Source organism: Eulemur rufifrons, chromosome 17 (assembly GCF_041146395.1).
Source record: "Eulemur rufifrons isolate Redbay chromosome 17, OSU_ERuf_1, whole genome shotgun sequence".
Lineage (NCBI taxonomy): Eukaryota > Metazoa > Chordata > Mammalia > Primates > Lemuridae > Eulemur > Eulemur rufifrons.
In genome coordinates this window covers 28,540,135-28,557,626 of record NC_090999.1, presented here as the reverse complement: position 1 = coordinate 28,557,626, position 17,492 = coordinate 28,540,135, and the positions used below count along the sequence as shown (strand labels likewise).

At 40.0% G+C, this 17,492-nt stretch overlaps 1 protein-coding gene across 4 annotated transcripts in view; it reads right to left on the bottom strand.

Annotated features, from left to right (window-relative positions):
* GHR (growth hormone receptor) overlaps positions 1-7,784 on the bottom strand; it is a 244,667-nt gene extending 236,883 nt beyond the window's left edge. For all 4 annotated transcript variants that reach the window (XM_069492797.1, XM_069492798.1, XM_069492802.1 and 1 more), the window contains exon 1: positions 7,384-7,784. The gene's annotated coding sequence lies outside the window, so the exon portion shown is untranslated. The remainder of the gene's footprint in view (positions 1-7,383) is intronic.
* Between the last annotated feature and the right edge of the window lie 9,708 nt (positions 7,785-17,492).

The window sequence follows — 17,492 nt, the reverse complement described above, 5'->3', positions numbered from 1 at the left end:
CCACGTACCTTTGCCTACAAATTCTCCACATATTTCTTGTCAACACTACAATTTCTCTCTATGTTTTACTACAAACTAAGACCCTCTGTAAACTGAACACCTATTCTATGACAAGCAAGCATTGTTTTGCCAATGTCTCCAAGGGAAGTAAAATGCTACATTGCTATATAAAAGAAGTTATTCTCTTTCATTCTGGCCTCTCTTTCTTTAATCTTTCTAACATGCTAGGTATAAAAATGGTGTCTTTGATGGAATACTATATAGCCTTAAAAAAGAATGAAATCCTGCTATTAGCAACATCATGGATGGAACTGGAAACAATTGTTAAGTGAAATAAGCCAAGCACAGAAAGACAAATCTCGCATTTTCTCACTCATGTGTGGGAGCTAAATATTAAAAACAATTGATCTCATGGAGACAGAGAGTAGAATGATGGTTACCAGAGGCAGAGAAGGGTACCCGAGGCAGGGGGTATAAAATGGGGATAGTGAATGGGTACAAAAATATAGTTAGATAGTTTGATAGAATGAACAACATTTGATAGCACAACAAGGTGACTATAATCAACAATAAGTTAGGGTATATTTTAAAATAACTAAAAGTGTAGAATTGGAATGTTCCTAACACAAAGAAATGATAAATGCTTGAGGTGATGGATACCCCAATTACCCTGATTTAATTCACATTGTATTCCTGTATCAAAACATCATTGTACCCTAAATATATACAACTACTATATACCCATAATAATTAAAAATTTAAAAAACTGAAAATTAAAAAAATGGTATCTTTATCTATTATATCTTGCCCAGGGATTCTGGTATCTTCTTCTACCCCTAGGGCAAGAAGCCATTAAAGAAGCCCTCTCTTAGGGGCCCTTTTCAAATATCATTCACATATGCTTGGCCAGATTATTCTTCACTTTGCCCAGCCAAACTGAGGTGTTCTGGTAACAATCACATAGCTTGAAGATGTTCAGAGAAGCAGCTGATAGGATGAATTAGGATTAGCCATCATACTGATCAAGCACAAGGCCTGCCTTCCTGACCAATGGCAAACAAAATTGTAAGTCTGACTGATATTTCTCACCAGCCATCATCAAATTCAAGATAAGCATTTACTGCATCAATTATGCATCTTTTGTTTCAATAAGCACAGGGAAAGAACTATCTATGACTCTGTTTTACAATAGTCATGCTTTACTGTTGTTGATATGGCAACTCAAAAGTAGCAAAGACAGGTATCACGCTTAATAAAATAAAGTACATTCTTTAAATCAAGAAAAGAAGGAGTTTTCTTTGGACCAATAACTTTATCATATGTCTAACATACTGTATACTAAAGAAACAGAGGGGATGCTTCTTTTAAGAGTTTTTAATAGGCTACTTTAAATGCTTCATTTCATAAACAACTGAGGAAACAATTAAGGAGTTTCTATAGCAAATGCCTAGCACAGCAGGTTGTCCACCACAGAGAAGTACATAAAATTGGTACCTGTTCAATTTGCAAAAATTCATGTGTTCTAATGCTGAATGAGGGCTTTACTAGGGTCTTCTCCACCACCTGTGCTGGATCTCTGTGAAGAGAGCTTCTTCCGTAGGATACAGTTTCACTTAGAAATCTAGCCAGTGGAGATAGACTTGTTTATGTTTAAACAAAATTCACAATCTGAGAAATTTAATTCATTGGGATTATAATGATATTAGTCTAAAGAAAACTGGCTGAAGTCTAGTCAATAACAAACGAAGCAAGCCCTAATCAAAGCAGTAAACACATCTGGAAGTTTTAAGGGCTCTGTAGAAGAAATTATCTGCTAATTTTGGAATGGAGTATTTGAAGGTAAGTTTAGATGCTAATTAAAAACACACAGCCCAGCAATTTCTGACAAAATCACAGCCTTCTTATGAATCATTACTAAGTAAAATTAGTGCCTGACCTAAGGCTTTATTTGCCTATATTAAAAAGTAGGGAGAAGCACTAAAGAAAAGTTGAGACTAAACAATGATTCTGTCATCCTTCTTTTAAGAAATTGCTACTGATCACTGAATTTTCTTTACCACAAAGCAAAAGCAACACAAAAGAAAAGAAAACTGCTTCAGAAAGAATTTCTGCATCAGATCATGATGAGCTGTATTGTTTTAGAATGGAAGCTGGAAGCATAGTCGTGATAAAATTTTTATCTGTTTTATTTAATTGAAAAATTAAGGGTGAGGGAATAAAATAGGCACTTTCTTGATACTTACATTCAAAAGAAGAGAGAAATTTGATAATTAAATGATTCAAACCATAGCCCTGAAAAATATCCTAAGAGGTCAACTTGTTTACTTCTCTTTTTTGTTTGTTTTTAACATGTAAGAAATATGAATCTGGGAAGGTTAGTTTGCAAAAAAATACAAAGCCCATTAGAGGCAGAGCTTGGAGGGCACCCAGGTTTCCTGATACCTAGTTTAGTATTATTTCATATTACATCATTCTAACATAGAAGCAAATGTATATGAATGAACATCATAATGCAAAGGGATGAAGTGAGTTATTTCATTGCAAACACACACATAAGCACATAGGCACACACACACACACACACACACCCCCAAGAGGGGGATAGCATGGACAATTTCATCTAAGAGCACAAGACTGTCATTGTCCCCTTGTCTGACCAAAGGTATCTGTACCAAGTAGGGTCTTCTGATAGGCCCAGGTGTCAGTTTATATCACCAGTTGGTTTTCTCCCCTCTGCTCCCCACCAAGGAAGACTGATCATTTGTTTCACAATCAGACTTGCTCAAAAAGCAACACTGTCATCATCATCTACCATTAATGCTTCTTGCAGGAAAATATGGCTGCAGCAGATTCTCAGCTGGTGTCAGGGGGGAACTCCTAATTTGCCTGGGAAGCCCAAGACAGATACGTAAAAGAGAAATCAATCTTACCAGGTAGGTGCCCAATACACAGTTCAGACCGTAAATGCTACAGAGCTTCTGTGGAAATGCCTCAGCTCTAGGAGGTAGGCATTATAATTTTCACACAGGAAAAATGTAAGTCTCAGAGGAGCTAATTTGCATGTAGGTGGCAAAGCTCAGATTCAAAATGCAGGTCAATGGGCCCCAAAGTGCTTACCTTTGAGCCACACCCTTTCCCTGGTATAAGCCAGCTGGGCTGCCTTCCTCTGAGGCAGAGGCAGCTAGGACTTTATAAGTCAGGAGTAACCGAGCCTTTGTCCAACTCCTATCCAAACACACAACAGGACATGGGGTCCTCAGTTCATACTGATGCCACAATATATCTACTTATGGGGCATGAGCACTTTATACTTCTCTGTGGCATTGGCAAGCCATTTACCTCCTGAGAAAAAGTAGATTATTGACTTAGTCATGTCCTATATGTTCATCTTATATCCCAGTTGTCCAAGGAAACATTTCTGTTTGATGAATTTTCACTTCACTTAGAGTCAGATAGCATACCCTCTGGGTCTTGGGCAGAACAAGCCTTCAATAAATGCCTGATTGCTAATACTGACTCATGCTCATGGAAGTAGACACAATAAGGTCTATGTAAAAAATATAATATAGTCCCTAGCTGTCTATAACATGTAGCTTCAACAGAATATTCTACACCTGGTATTTTTTGGTTGGTGTTTCTTGATAGGGAGAAATTAAGAAGCTATCTGTATTGCACACAGAATATTATTTACCTGCACAGTGTTATACTTTTCATAGATTTATAGTAAGTTCAGGCATGAGAAAATGTTTTAAAGCTATTATCATAATGCTTTGACTATAAATGATTAATAATCTGGAAAGAACAAGTTGTTTTCTTGTTTATAGGTTTGAAATTAGTCAACAGTGTAATGAGATGGCTAAAGAAGCTCATGAATATTAAACTGTCTTAATAGATATAGAATGTCCAGTACTCAGAATTCTAAATCTTTGTTTTAGACATACATTAAGAAGAATGGAGAGAATGTAGAATCTAGGGCATATTGTTCAGGGTAGAGGAGGGTAGAACCCCATAGTGGGTGAAGAACAGCTCCAAGTATAGGCAAAAAAGAATTCAGGAAGAAAGAGCATAACATTTGTTTTCAAGTATAGTACTGAAAGGGAAGAGAGATTAGATTCATTGTGTTCAGCTCTAGCAACTGAAGTGTAGGCAAATAAATGGAAGAAAATGTTGATTCAGTACAAGATAGAAATGAATCCCTTCTAGAATGGACTGGCCAGCAAGAAAGTGAGATTCCCAACATATTTGTTCCAAGTCTTGGGGCCACGTGTGGCCTTCTGGATCCTTGAGTGAGGCCTTTTGACTGAATCCAAATTTTACAGAACAAATTCTTTTAATAAATGGATTTGTTCTGTGAAGTTTAGATTCAGGCAAGGAGCCGTACTTGGGGGTCTGTAGGGACACATGTGGCCTTGAGGCTGCAGGTTCCCCACCCCAAAGGTTATCGTCCTAAGCAGCCATTTTATTGGGCATGCTATTTAAGTTATATCTGTTCCAGGTTTTAAAAAAAATCACTTGTCAAAGAGACATCCTGTACTGTCTTATTTACACAATTGCCTGAGGGATAACTCTGGTCTTACCAAACTTTGGTTCTTATCAATTCCAGATTCAAAAGGTAATTAGGTGATTTGAATGCTGACATTATTTAAATCATTACCAGAAATTACAGGGTTCTTTTTTAAAGAAGAAAAGGCATTGGCTTATATGGACACATGTGAGTACACTAAGAAATAGAAATTATTTTCATTATTGACATTTAAAAAATATTTGTTCTTTAAAAGCAAACCAAGTCCCCATAATTGTGTAACTAACTGGTGGAATAATCAAAGAAGCTTAATCTTCAGGTTAGCAGATTAAAAAACATAAGCCATAATTTTTTTCTAAGCTAAACAATTTGCTGTCCCATATTCTCACTGTATCCCTCACGTTTATCTATACATTAACAATGCTTATCAGCTGATAGTCAAAAAGGCCCACCAAGTTGAATCAACTTCAAGATTTGTTTTCATGCTGGGGTGCTTCAGGCCCTTGGCAGAAACAGGCTGCAACTGTGGCTCCATTTATTACATTATGCTATAAACATTATGTCCTGAGCTAACAAGATACTCAGTATGACAATCCCATAGGTTACCAAGCACTGTAAACATCTTGTTAACACAAGCGCCAGAGACAGCATAGAGAAGGTCTCTAGTATCCATTTTAAAGTGGTTTATGATGTGGAGTCTGCTGTTTAAAAAATGAATAATCAAAAACACAGCCCCAAACTCTGGCTAGAACAAATATTTGTGAGACAAAGTTATGCTCAGTTTAAAAAAAAATGCACTCATGTCATCACTTTGTCATTGCATTTATGGATTTTTATTTCACACCTTTGCCCATTAAGTGTTGGCTTCCCATGGCATTCAGGAGACCAAAACTATAATTTCACTGTGATATATTTACTCCACAAAAAAAAAAGCTGAATGTTGACTCACCGCTTTTCCTTAGACTAATGTGAAACAAAAAAATTTACAAGGGTGCAAGGAGAGGAGGGATGGGACAAGCTTTTTAATGCAGCTACAAATGCTGTTTTCCAAGAGTCTCTACTCTAAAACATATCCTTCCAGCTCTATCCAAAGGTCCATCCGAAGGGAAACTGTAAATAACTGGAGATCCCTTGAAATCTAATCTGGGAACAATGAGTTTTGCTTTTTTCAAAAGAAAACAGAACTCTCAATCAGAGTAAATGGAACCAACAACCCTGTCTGCTGTATCATTTTATTTTGTTTGGATCCAGCATTTTAGTTTCTGGAAACGTTTCAATAGCTGTCACCTCCAACTTACAGGGGCATCCCAGAAAAAGGGACATCTAGGGTGATCCAGGTGGAAACAAGCCTGGAATACCAGTTGCCAAGGCTGCCACAACATCCCATGTCTGTGAGAAAGTGTCTTCTCAGGCACACACCCCAGGGAGTCTAAAGGTAAACACCTCTGAGACCAGCCAGCCCCTAAACTACAGTGGACAGCAGCACCCTGGAAATCTCCAATTCACAGCTCCAACCTGCCGGTTCCGAGGTTCTGTACCCACACATGTACACATCTCCTAGAGACCACTCAAATGCAGTTCTCCTGAGAGCTCTAGAAACCTCCACTTCCAGCTCTCAGGCTCTACAAGATAACGGGTTTAGTTATTTTAAAGCCCATAGTACTTAATCCTGTGCAGGAACTTCTGTAACTGCCCAACCCTCTGGCCTCCGGTTACCTTTCTCTGTCCCTTCCAAGGTCTCCTGGCGGCACAAACAGGCGGGCGGCACCTCTATGGCCTCTTCCTTCCCCCCCTGCACACCCTACTGGCTCAGGCGCCGACACGCCTCCCCAGGCGCACACACGCGCGCGCACACACAGCTCACACGTACACCCATGCACTACACACAGCCCGCGCCAGGCCACGAACCCCCGCATCCAGGTCCCGGCAGCAGTCCCCCTTGGGCTATAAATACAGCACTCGCCCCAAATAGGCTTCCCCACGCACCCACAAGGGGGTGACCCTGCTCGCACCCTCTGCGCTGCCAGCGCCCCCTCCCCAGACATGCGGCTACCCCACTCACGCGCAGCCCTCATGCCTCGGGCAGTGCTGTCAAAACTTTGAGCCTGGTTGATTTCATAATCTCAAGTGTGTCTGAGGCTGGATGGGGTCGGCTTGCCACAGTTTTCATCTACTCCAGTTCATAGGGACTAGTGGTTGTGACCCTATTGATCCCAGATCCGCTGGTGCCAATGCGCGGCTACAGCCCGCAGAAACACGCAAAAGGCCGCGCTTTGGGGAGGAGAACGCCCTGTAGACGCGCACAGCCGGACCTCGCGGGTCTCTCCCAGACACTCTGCCTGGGACCTCTCCTGGCTCAGCAGCGGCAGCCTCAGCAGTTCCTGCCCCAGCCCGGCTGATGATGTCAAACAGAAACAGACTAGCAAAACTTTTTACGACTTTAACAAAATTGTCTTCGGAGTAAACCCTTCCACGCACCGCACACACGGGCTGGAGCAGGCGCCAGCGTGGGATGGTTCGCCTGTCGCCCCCAACTCCCTGCCGCCCCCCACCAACTTCCAGCCGCACGCGCGCGCGACACACACACACACAGACACACACGTACACACACTCTCTCTCTCTCACGTCTACAGTGCAGATCGGGTTACAACAACCCACCAACAGAAAACAACTTCTTCGCTAGGAGGAGAGGAGCACAGCCAACCCCCAAGTCACCCGGAAAAAATTATCCATGTAAATACATAAGACAGATCCCCCTCCCCCCATTTTCATAAACAACTGGCGTCCCAGGGTCCACTCTCAGGTCCCCTGGCCCAACAGGGGGAAAGTAAGAGCCCGATTCCCGAAGCCAGCTCCAGTACCTCCGAGCCTCGCCTCTGGAGAGAGAACGCGGGTTCGCGTCCGTGCTGGGGCCGATGGCGCGGGGCCTTCGGCCCGCGTGGCCCCAGCCCGGGGTCCCCGCCGCCGCCCGGACTCAGCAGCAGCAACCGCCGCCACCTCCGCCGTAGCAGCCGCCGCTGCCGCCACCGCCGCGGCTCCCCAGACCGCCTCCTCTTCCCATGGCTGCGCCCTGCTTGGCAGCTTGCGGGCTGTCAGGCTTGGGGAGGAGGGAAGGGGCGGGGTGAAACGGGAAGGGAGGATAGGAGGGGAGGGGTGGGAAAAGGCAGCCGCTGTTCACCAGGGGTCACGCCGGGCCTGGCCCGCAGCCCCCCAGATCCGGGCTGCCGAAGCGAGGAGAAGCGGGAGTTCAGGGAGGCCAGTTTGATACCCGCTGCAGAGAGGCTGAGCGCCGCCCGGACCACGCATTCCGAGGAGCCGGGATGAAGCTTTCCTTGTGAGCAGTTGGAGTTGGTGCGTGTCACTCTCATCTGGGCTGAGCGGCTCCTCCTAGAGGAAAATATTGGTACTTGCAGGACACTTACTTCCTCTCCATCCGCTCCTGTTCCTAAAAAGAAGGCAGGACCTACAAGAGTGTAGCTGCGTTCAACACATTCCAGGGGACACTCACAGAAAAGTTGAATGGGAAGAAGAACCAGCAAGATAACTTGCAAAGCGTGTTTAGCCAACTACATATTACCTCTCTACCAGCAACCAATTTCCAAATTCCTACTCACTGGGGCACAGTAAAAAGATAGTTAAAACTATCCTTCTGAACCTTATTGCAGAGGTTAGAAAACAGAGACAGAGAGATAAGTAATTTACTAAGGGCACACAGCAGGTTAGCAGAGAAGTATGTATAGAAGCCAGAGGACAGAGCTGCAGGGAGAGCAGACTTTTGTGTGAGCAAAGGAAGGGTTTTAACTGCCTCTAACTGGACACAGTTCATCTGTCAAATATGGGTCCTGCCCTCCTCATTCCACTCTTGGGAAAATAAAGTGAGACAAGCTGTGCTGTAGTGCTGTAGAAAGTTAAAGTTGTGCATAATTATATCTTTTTTGTAACTCATCAAACTTCTAGTCACCACCTGTTTTTCTAACAAATGAGTTCTAAAGTCCAGCTCCAGGTTGTCTCAGATCTAAAGAAGCAGGCATTCATGCGGATATTTTCTCTACTTACTTTCTACTGTCAGGCAGTTGTAATATCACTTATGTATAAGATTCTAACAGCTTCAGTTTATTAAAAGACTTTTTTTTTTATAGAGCTAGTAGACACAAAGCCAAGTTTACATCCGGAGACAAATGGTAAAACAGCAACCTTAAGGAGCCAAGCTTCTAGCATTAGAATAAAAGATCCACAGAGCATTGAAGTAGTAAGTGGGGGCCAAGATTTGGGAAGAAACACAGGACCAAAGATTTTGGGGAAGCAGATACCAACTTAGACACCCCTACGTTCAAAGGAATCAAATAAGTGGAAAACTCTTCTTTAGAATGCTTTCAGAGGCACAGCTGTGGCTTAACACCCTCACTGTTCCAAGCAAAGATACCTAGAATGAATGAAGAAGGAAAGATTCTGGAAAGGGTATGTTTTATCACAGTCCCACCCTGGAGTAGGGGGTGGGATGGTAATTGATCTTGAACTGGTCTGTTCTATCCAACCTAAGTATGAGGAGGCATTCTTTCCCTAAGACTTTTCCCCAACCCATTGATTTCTAGGATTCCCACTTTGCTGGAGCAGTAGGCATGCTTACTGGTGTTTTAAAAGGGGAGATACCCACATAGAGAAACTTGGGAAAGTAAAAGGTTAGGGCATAGTCAGGCAAAACTCCTGCTGAGTAGGCCGTACATGCCAAGCTGGCTGAAAGGGCAGTCCTGGCGGGAGTGGAGACCAGGCAGGCCTCAAATGCTGACTCTAGTCCTGTCTGAGATGACCTTCCAAGTTGGCTCCTCAGATTCTGGCACCACCACCCTCTCCCTTTATATCCTTTTTGTGCCTTCTCATCTTTACCCTTTCTCTGGAGCCCAGAAAATCTTGATCTAGGAGGTGCCAGATGGACTTTTAAAAGATCTTCTAAGTTCAATTTTTTATGCTCTGAGATGATTTCAGGACCATGCTTAGAAAAAGAAGAACTGACTTATTTTTTCTCTGAGTTCAGCTGTAGCTTCCATTCTGTGTGGTGTGAGAGTAGACCACTCTGGCAGCTGGCCGCTCCACCTTTGATGGAAAGGTCATCGTGCAGAGAAATCACAGGAAGAGACACTGGTTAATGTTATGGAACTAGATATAAGCTTACATGCAGAGCAGCCTTTATTTTTAAACCCCATGAATAAAGGTCCCTCAATCTCATATATGACCATATATATTAACAGTAGTAGATGCCTCTTTATGTTTTCCAAATTTTGGGGAAAAATGTGTCAGGTATTGATCTGACTAATTTATTGCAAGTTAAGACATGTCAGAGCACATTTACTCCGTGAAGGGCGACACTGCATTACTCATGGCTTCCCCTCTGCCTGGAATATCCTATTTTGTCCCCCCAGAGAAATCTTCCTTAACCTTCAAGTTCCAGTCAATCCTTTAGTTCTTCTCTGAAGCTCTTCCTGACTCTTCCCAGGAGTGGAATTAATTAATTAATTTCCTTATGTTTGTAACTTTACAGGCCTGCATGTTCTTTTATTCAATATTGCAGTTTTTGTCTATATATCTGCTTTCCCTCTTTACTATGAGATTCTGAGAATTATATATTCTTAATATTTGTACCTGCAATGTCCAGGTCAGTGTCCAGCAAATGGTAGGATACTGAATAAATGTTTAATCAAATTGAATGAAAATTCATATCTCCCAAATTTGTATCTCAAATCCAAATCTCTTCATAGAGCTCCAGACTGAGCATCTCCACTTGGATGTCTAACAGACCTCTGAAACCCAACGTGTCCATGTCTAAAGTCTGGCTTTTTCTCCCCAAACATGCACCACTTACCATTGGCGACATCTCCATCTCAGTAGATGGCAACTACTTCCTGCTAGTTACTCAGGCCACCAACCTTTGAAGTCATCCTTGCCTCTTCTCTATCTGTCCACTTTATGGAGGGGTCAAGAAATACCTGGTCTGAACCCCCAGAATTTCTCAACTGGATCACTACAATAGTCTTTCAACTCACCTGGTCTCCTTGTTTCAACGACCCCCCCACCTCCCAACCCCCAACACCACCAACCCAATGTCTAGTCTAAATGCCATAGGGATTTTTTTCTAAACTAAGTGATATCATGACATTCCTCTGCTCAAAACTACCCTGTATTTCCCCATTTAAATCAGAGTAAAATTCAGAATGGTCCATGAGACCCTACATGAGTTGTGTACCTCTGTTTTCCCACCTTGTCTCCTACGACTCTATCACTTGGTCACCCATTCTGCTCTAGGCACACTGGCCTCCTTGCTATTTCTTGAATAAGCCAGACAGACTCTTAACTTAGAGCCTTTGTACTTTCTCTTCCCTCTGTCTTAGATACTCTTCCCAGATACCCATTTGCTTCTTCCCCTATTTCATTGAAGTCTTTGCTCAGATATTATCTTGTTAGTGAGTCCTATCCTGACTGACCTATTTTACCTTATTATAGCCTACACTTCCCTTACTCTTTTACACATCTACACTAGAGCTTGGCTAAAAATATAAACTGCATTTTAAAACAATAGAAACAATTAGAACATAATTAAGATTATATATATCCAAGTGCAGATATCTAGGTCAGATCATTAGCCCCAAAAGCTAAACAAAGTGGTTGATGCATAACATTTTGCTTCTGTCAGCTTTGGTAACTTTTTGAAACCAACATATGATGTCAGAGGTTTTTAATCTGTTTATATCCCTATTATCTATTTTATTACTTATTTACTTTATCGATTTCATGTTTCTCTAGCCTCTTTCTGAGGAGTTGAAGTGGCTTCTGGAAATTTATGTTGGCCAAAAAGATAAAATAAATAAAACAGATGAGAAAATGGAAATGAAAGGAAAGTAGGATATGAAACTAAGATAACCTGCTGGGAGAGTTAGCTCCTGTGGTGTGTAACATAATGTCTTGTTCATTTGCTACAAGTGGGCTACCAGTGTGGCTCTGAGCTTCTTGATGACTACAACAAATAAGCAAACATGATCCTTTGCAAGATGGACATTGCTCATAAGGTGGAAGCCAAGCAGTTATTTAGAAGTGCACGTTCTTCTGAAACCAATACATACCAGAAATTGTTCCTCAGGTTCATCTTACAGGAACTGAAGACGGCAGGATGGACGATGAGGCAGTGATGTATATGATGAAATCGAGGGGCCCTCTCTCCCTCTAAAAATTCTTGTGGAGATTCCTGAGTGGAAAAATGCTGCCAGAAATGAGAGGCAATCTCAATCTCACACTCACCTTTGTCTTCTTTTTAAATTCAAAGCCACTGGTGAAGTCTAATTTCAGGAAACATAAAGTACTTTCTTCATGGTAACCACAGAAAGTTTTGGTTCAAAAGTTATTTTTGTGTGATTTTCCACTTAATAATATCTAACTTTGAGAATTTAGTATTTAAATATTTAAGGGATTCATAGTACATGAAAATCTTAAGGAGTCTGTAGAACTACAAATTTCAGGGTTTGAGCAAAATGCATCCAGATAAACAAGAACTAAAATGAGCAGGATGTCTGGATTTATTTACAATCCCCAGTTTTCCTAGGATTACATGAAGTAAAAGGTTGACCTAAGGTTGACCTGCCTTATCTGGGGGTTTATTAAGTTAACTAGAAATATATCAACTGCTTCACTTACTTTTATGACTCACAAAAGAGTTAATAAACAGATTTAACGGTACTTGCATGCTTTATGCATGATGAATGTTGATTCCAAATTGAAAACTATAAAAACACAATTTAGAGTCTGTTTTTTTAACCCTTTATATCAGTCTCTGAAAATAAATGTGTAGAAATAAGCAGAATTAATAAGTTTACATTATTGAAAGTGGCCATATAGGACAGGTAGAATCAGGAGCTCAATTTCTTGTGGTGAGAATCAGGGTCATCAAAGTTTCCCTGATGAAATTTCCCACTATCCCTCATGTTGCTCCACCCTAAATTTATCTTTCTGAGAATTTTTTTAAAAAATCTTAAAATCCCTTTTGCTGGTCAAGGCTTGGTTTGTAGAATAGTCTTGTTGAAATTTAAATATTTGAGATGAGCGACAAATTCATTTATTACAGCCGTTGTACATTCACAGGGATGAAGTAAGTGGTTATATACATTTTTATGAACAAAGTAGTTGTTTCATTTTTGTTTTCCTCCAAGAATTACATGTTTTAAAAGAGATTATATGGCAAATATTAAGTTTATTTACATTCCTATTTTTATTAATCCATCTATTTATTACAACATTAGGCTGATGATCACCATGAGATAATATTAACTTAGTTTCACTCAGTGGGAAGGAATTTGGTGTTTTAGATTTCCTACATGGCTTTATTATGGGTAACTTATACTTTGCATTAGATCATGTATAGATATCATATATAGATATCATATATAGATGTAGATTTGTCATATATGTTTATATATATTCCATGTTTACATATATTTTAGAATTTTCTTTTAAATTAAACACAATATATCTCTATGGTAAAAAAAATCAAAAACAAAAGAATATAGAATGACCAATTTGCAACAGAGAAAACAGGGAAAAATTTAATTAACATAAAAGGAGATCTTAAAAACTGATTTATAAAAAAGACAGCCCAATAGAGAAGTAGACATTTCAAAGATAGTTAAGAACAGCAAACCCACAGAAAAATAAAAATAAATTATTATAAATATATGAAAAGATATTCAAATTCATTCACTGTTAAATAAATGTAAATCAAAACAATAAGAAAACTTTTTTAATCTATCAGATTGAGGGAAAAACATGTTAATAATGTACAATATTAGTCAGTGTATAGGGACAAAGACACTCTTATTCCATGTCAATTGAAAATATAAATAGGTAAAATCTATTTTCAGGACAGTTTGGCATATTTATAAACTTTTAAATGCATATATCTTTTACTCAGAAATTCTACTTTTATAGTTGAGTATCTACAGTTAAACTCACAAAATTTTGCTAAATTATATGAAGGAAGGCAATTTAAAAGTGATCCCACATTCATTGTCTTTTGACTATTTAAAATGGAATATTGTTTTTATATAGAAATGTTTAATTTTCATAGAGTTACATTTATCCGTTTGCTTATCCCAGCTGTTTACATATTTAACTCTACTGTGGGAGAGCAAAGCACCATCACCTTTCATTTGAGGAAACGAGGCTCAGAGAGTTCACCCATTAAGAATGACAGCAGAGATTTGATTCCAGTTCTAACCGGCTTCCAAGTCTGTGCTATTTGCACCTCAGCAAACCCAGTGTTGAAATGTTGAAAAGACCATAATCTTAAAAGTAGCTTTGAAATCACTACTTATAACTGCTTGAATTCCTACCAATCTGGAGACCACCAGCTAGAAAGCTACTGGTGCATAGTCGACTTAGTGTAGTCACTTTTCCACCTCTTAGTTTTTGTTATATAAAATATACATCAAAATCTTGCTGAATTTTAGAATGTTGAAATAAATGAAATCACATTTCCATGTTTGACAATGTATCTCTGAAGGTATTAATGTTTTCAGAGATTTCTAAATGGGAAACTAACACGTCAATAAGATGGATAACATCCAGTGATGACAACCACATGGTGAAAGGAAGATTCCCACATGATGATGGGGAATGCATGGTTAGTAACATTTGTAAAAGGCAATTCGGCAGTATATATCATAATTTCAATTCTGCATATCCTTTGACTTATCATTTCCACTTTTCGGATCATCCTAGAGTAACGTTTATCTGAGTTCCAAGACACAGGGACAAAGATATTTTTTTCCAGCTTTAATGGTAGAAAAAAACTGATGACAACTTAAAAGCTCCTTAATATAAATAACTGAAATAAAAAGTTCATAGAAAAGAGTGTTATACAACTATTAGAAGAATTAGATAGATAAGTATTCACTGATATGGGCTGCTGTCAGAGATGTGTTATTAAATAAAATATTAAATAAAATATTAATAAAAATAAAAAATAATTGCAGAAAAATAGCTAAAGTATGAACCAACTTTTATAAAAATGCATGGCAAAGGATCAGGTTAGACCTAGGGAATGGAAATGGGGGAAGGAGGAAGTGGAAAAAGGTGAATGTTCACTCTTTATTTTACGTAGCTTGGTGTACTCTTTGAATTTTTTTCCAATGAGTATGTAAAACTGTATAAGTTCACTCCTTATATAGCTTTATTAGATTTTTTTCAATGACAAGGACAACTTCTATAATTTTTTTTAAAGCAATGATTTTATAAAGATGAAAGTAATACATCTGTTTTGGTTTAAGAAACAAATAGTTGGCCGGGCGCGGTGGCTCACGCCTGTAATCCTAGCACTCTGGGAGGCCGAGGTGGGCAGATCGTTTGAGCTCAGGAGTTCGAGACCAGCCTGAGCAAGAGCGAGACCCCATCTCTACTAAAAATAGAAAGAAATTGTATGGACAGCTAAAAATATATATAGAAAAAATTAGCTGGGCATGGTGGTGCATGCCTGTAGTCCCAGCTACTCGGGAGGCTGAGACAGGAGGATCGCTCGAGCTCAGGAGTTTGAGGTTGCTGTGAGCTAGGCTGATGCCACGGCACTCACTCTAGCCTGGGCAACAGAGTGAGACTCTGTCTCAAAAAAAAAAAAAAAAGAAACAAATAGTTGAGAGCCTTGTAAAATAAATAAATAAATAAATAAATAAAAGAAGTAATTGGTTGCCTGCTTTAGAGGTTATTTTTCTACACCTGTTTGCAAAAGGAAGTGTGGCCAAGAGCTGTGATAAACCTTTGACAATCTGAGGCCGAAAGATAACCTTTGTTAGCACACAAAGCAAAGAATGAAAGAGCTTTTCTTTCAATAAGAATTGTTTGCATTACAATTTGGCATCATTATTAATCCAACTTTCTTGAGATGTCCTAATATGATTAAATAAAAAAGGGGTCAGAGAGAATGGTAGTTGTGTTAAAAATCCCCACAAGGCTTTTCTAAGGTTCATATAGACCCAACTGATTCACGTACTTTGGGGAAAGGAAAGGTGCGAAGTAGAATAATGCTGGTCACTATTCCAACTCCCACTATAGATTAATTTCTTTCATTTTTTTATGAGTGCTAGTACCCTATCTCTATGCTTGGCAGAGTATTATCTCAGCATAAGTCAAGGAGAAATCTTGTAACCAAAGGCATTTTTTCCTGTGGAGGAGTTGTCAGAATTCTTGGCACATTCTAGCTTAAGGTTAGATTATGCCATCATGGTAAAAAGTTTAGCTCAAGAGGCAACCTGTACTTTGTAAATTCATCTAGGTACAAAATTTACCAAGGAAAGCTCTACAATTATTGCTCTTTAATGAATTTCAAAGAATATATAATAGCTTTTCTTCTTGAATTCTCTAAGTATGAAGTATTTCATTATTCCAAAGGAATCTTGAAATGATTCCTTTCAAAATGTGAGTTCTGGATATGTCAGACGGAAGGCTGGCTGGTCAGCAAGTCTGGGGATGGTGGTAGTATCATTTACATTAATAGTTATGAAATGATAGTAACACCCCTGGGCAGGTGCAGTGAGAGATTTAGCAGTGTTGTACAGAAGCGCAATGGACTATAGTTTGTTCCTTCTCAGACTCAAACTTTAAAGGTACTTTTCCTCCTGAAATCTAGGGACATAAAACCTTCCCCGCTATCCCTCCACCATATCTTCTCTGTGTAGAAGAACAGGGGCAGCTCAGAAACAGCAGAACTCTACAGGATCTTTTTTTTTTTTTTTTTTAATTTCATCTTGTTATGGGGGATACAGAATTTCAGGTTACATACGTTGCTCCTGTACTGCCTTTACCCCCAAGCCAGAGCTCCAGGCATGTCTGTTCCCCAGGTCGTGCGCATTGCACCCATCATGTAGGTATATATCCCTCCCTTCCCCACCCCCCCCCTTCCCGAGTCAGCACCTTCAAGTGTTACCACTCCCCAAACGGTGCGCAATGCACTCATTGTGTAGGCATACCCCATCCCCTCCCCCGCCCCCCACCTCAGTCTGACATCCAATTGGTGTCGTTCCCAGATGTGTATTTAGGTGATGATCAGGGAAACCAATTTTCTGGTGAGTACATGTGATGCTTGTTTTTCCATTCTTGAGATACTTCACTTAATATAATGGGTTCCAATTCTCTCCAGGAGAACCATAGAGATGTCGTATCTTCATCATTCCTTATAGCTGAGTAATATTCCATGGTATACATATACCACAGCTTACTAATCCAATCATGTATTGATGGGCATTTGGGTTGTTTCCACATCTTTGCTATTGTGAATTGTGCTGCTATAAACATTCGGGTACATGTGTCTTTGTTACAGAATAACCTTTTTTCCTTTGGGTATATGCCCAGTAATGGGATTGCTGGGTCAAATGGCAGGTCTACTTGAATCTGTTTAAGATACCTCCATAATGCTTTCCCACAGGGGTTGCACTAGTTTGCAGTCCCACCAGCAGTGTATGAGTGTTCCTGTCTCTCCACACCCACGCCAACATGTGTTGTTTTGGGTTTTTTTTTCTTTTTTTTTTTTTATTATTTCTTGTACAATGATATGAAATAATATGGGAAATATTCATGATAAATTATTAAGTGAACAATGCAAGTTAAAAACAACAGTTTCATATTTTTTTTCCCCACCCCCCCTTTCCCGAGTCAGCACCAAGTGTTACCACTCCCCAAACGGTGCGCAATGCACTCATTGTGTAGGCATACCCCCATCCCCTCCCCCACCCCCCACCTCAGTCTGATGTCCAATTGGTGTCATTCCCAGATTTGTATTTAGGTGATGTTCAGGGAAACCAATTTTCTGGTGAGTACATGTGATGCTTGTTTTTCCATTCTTGGGATACTTCACTTAATATAATGGGTTCCAACTCTCTCCAGGAGAACCATAGAGATGTCATATCTTCATCATTCCTTATAGCTGAGTAATATTCCATGG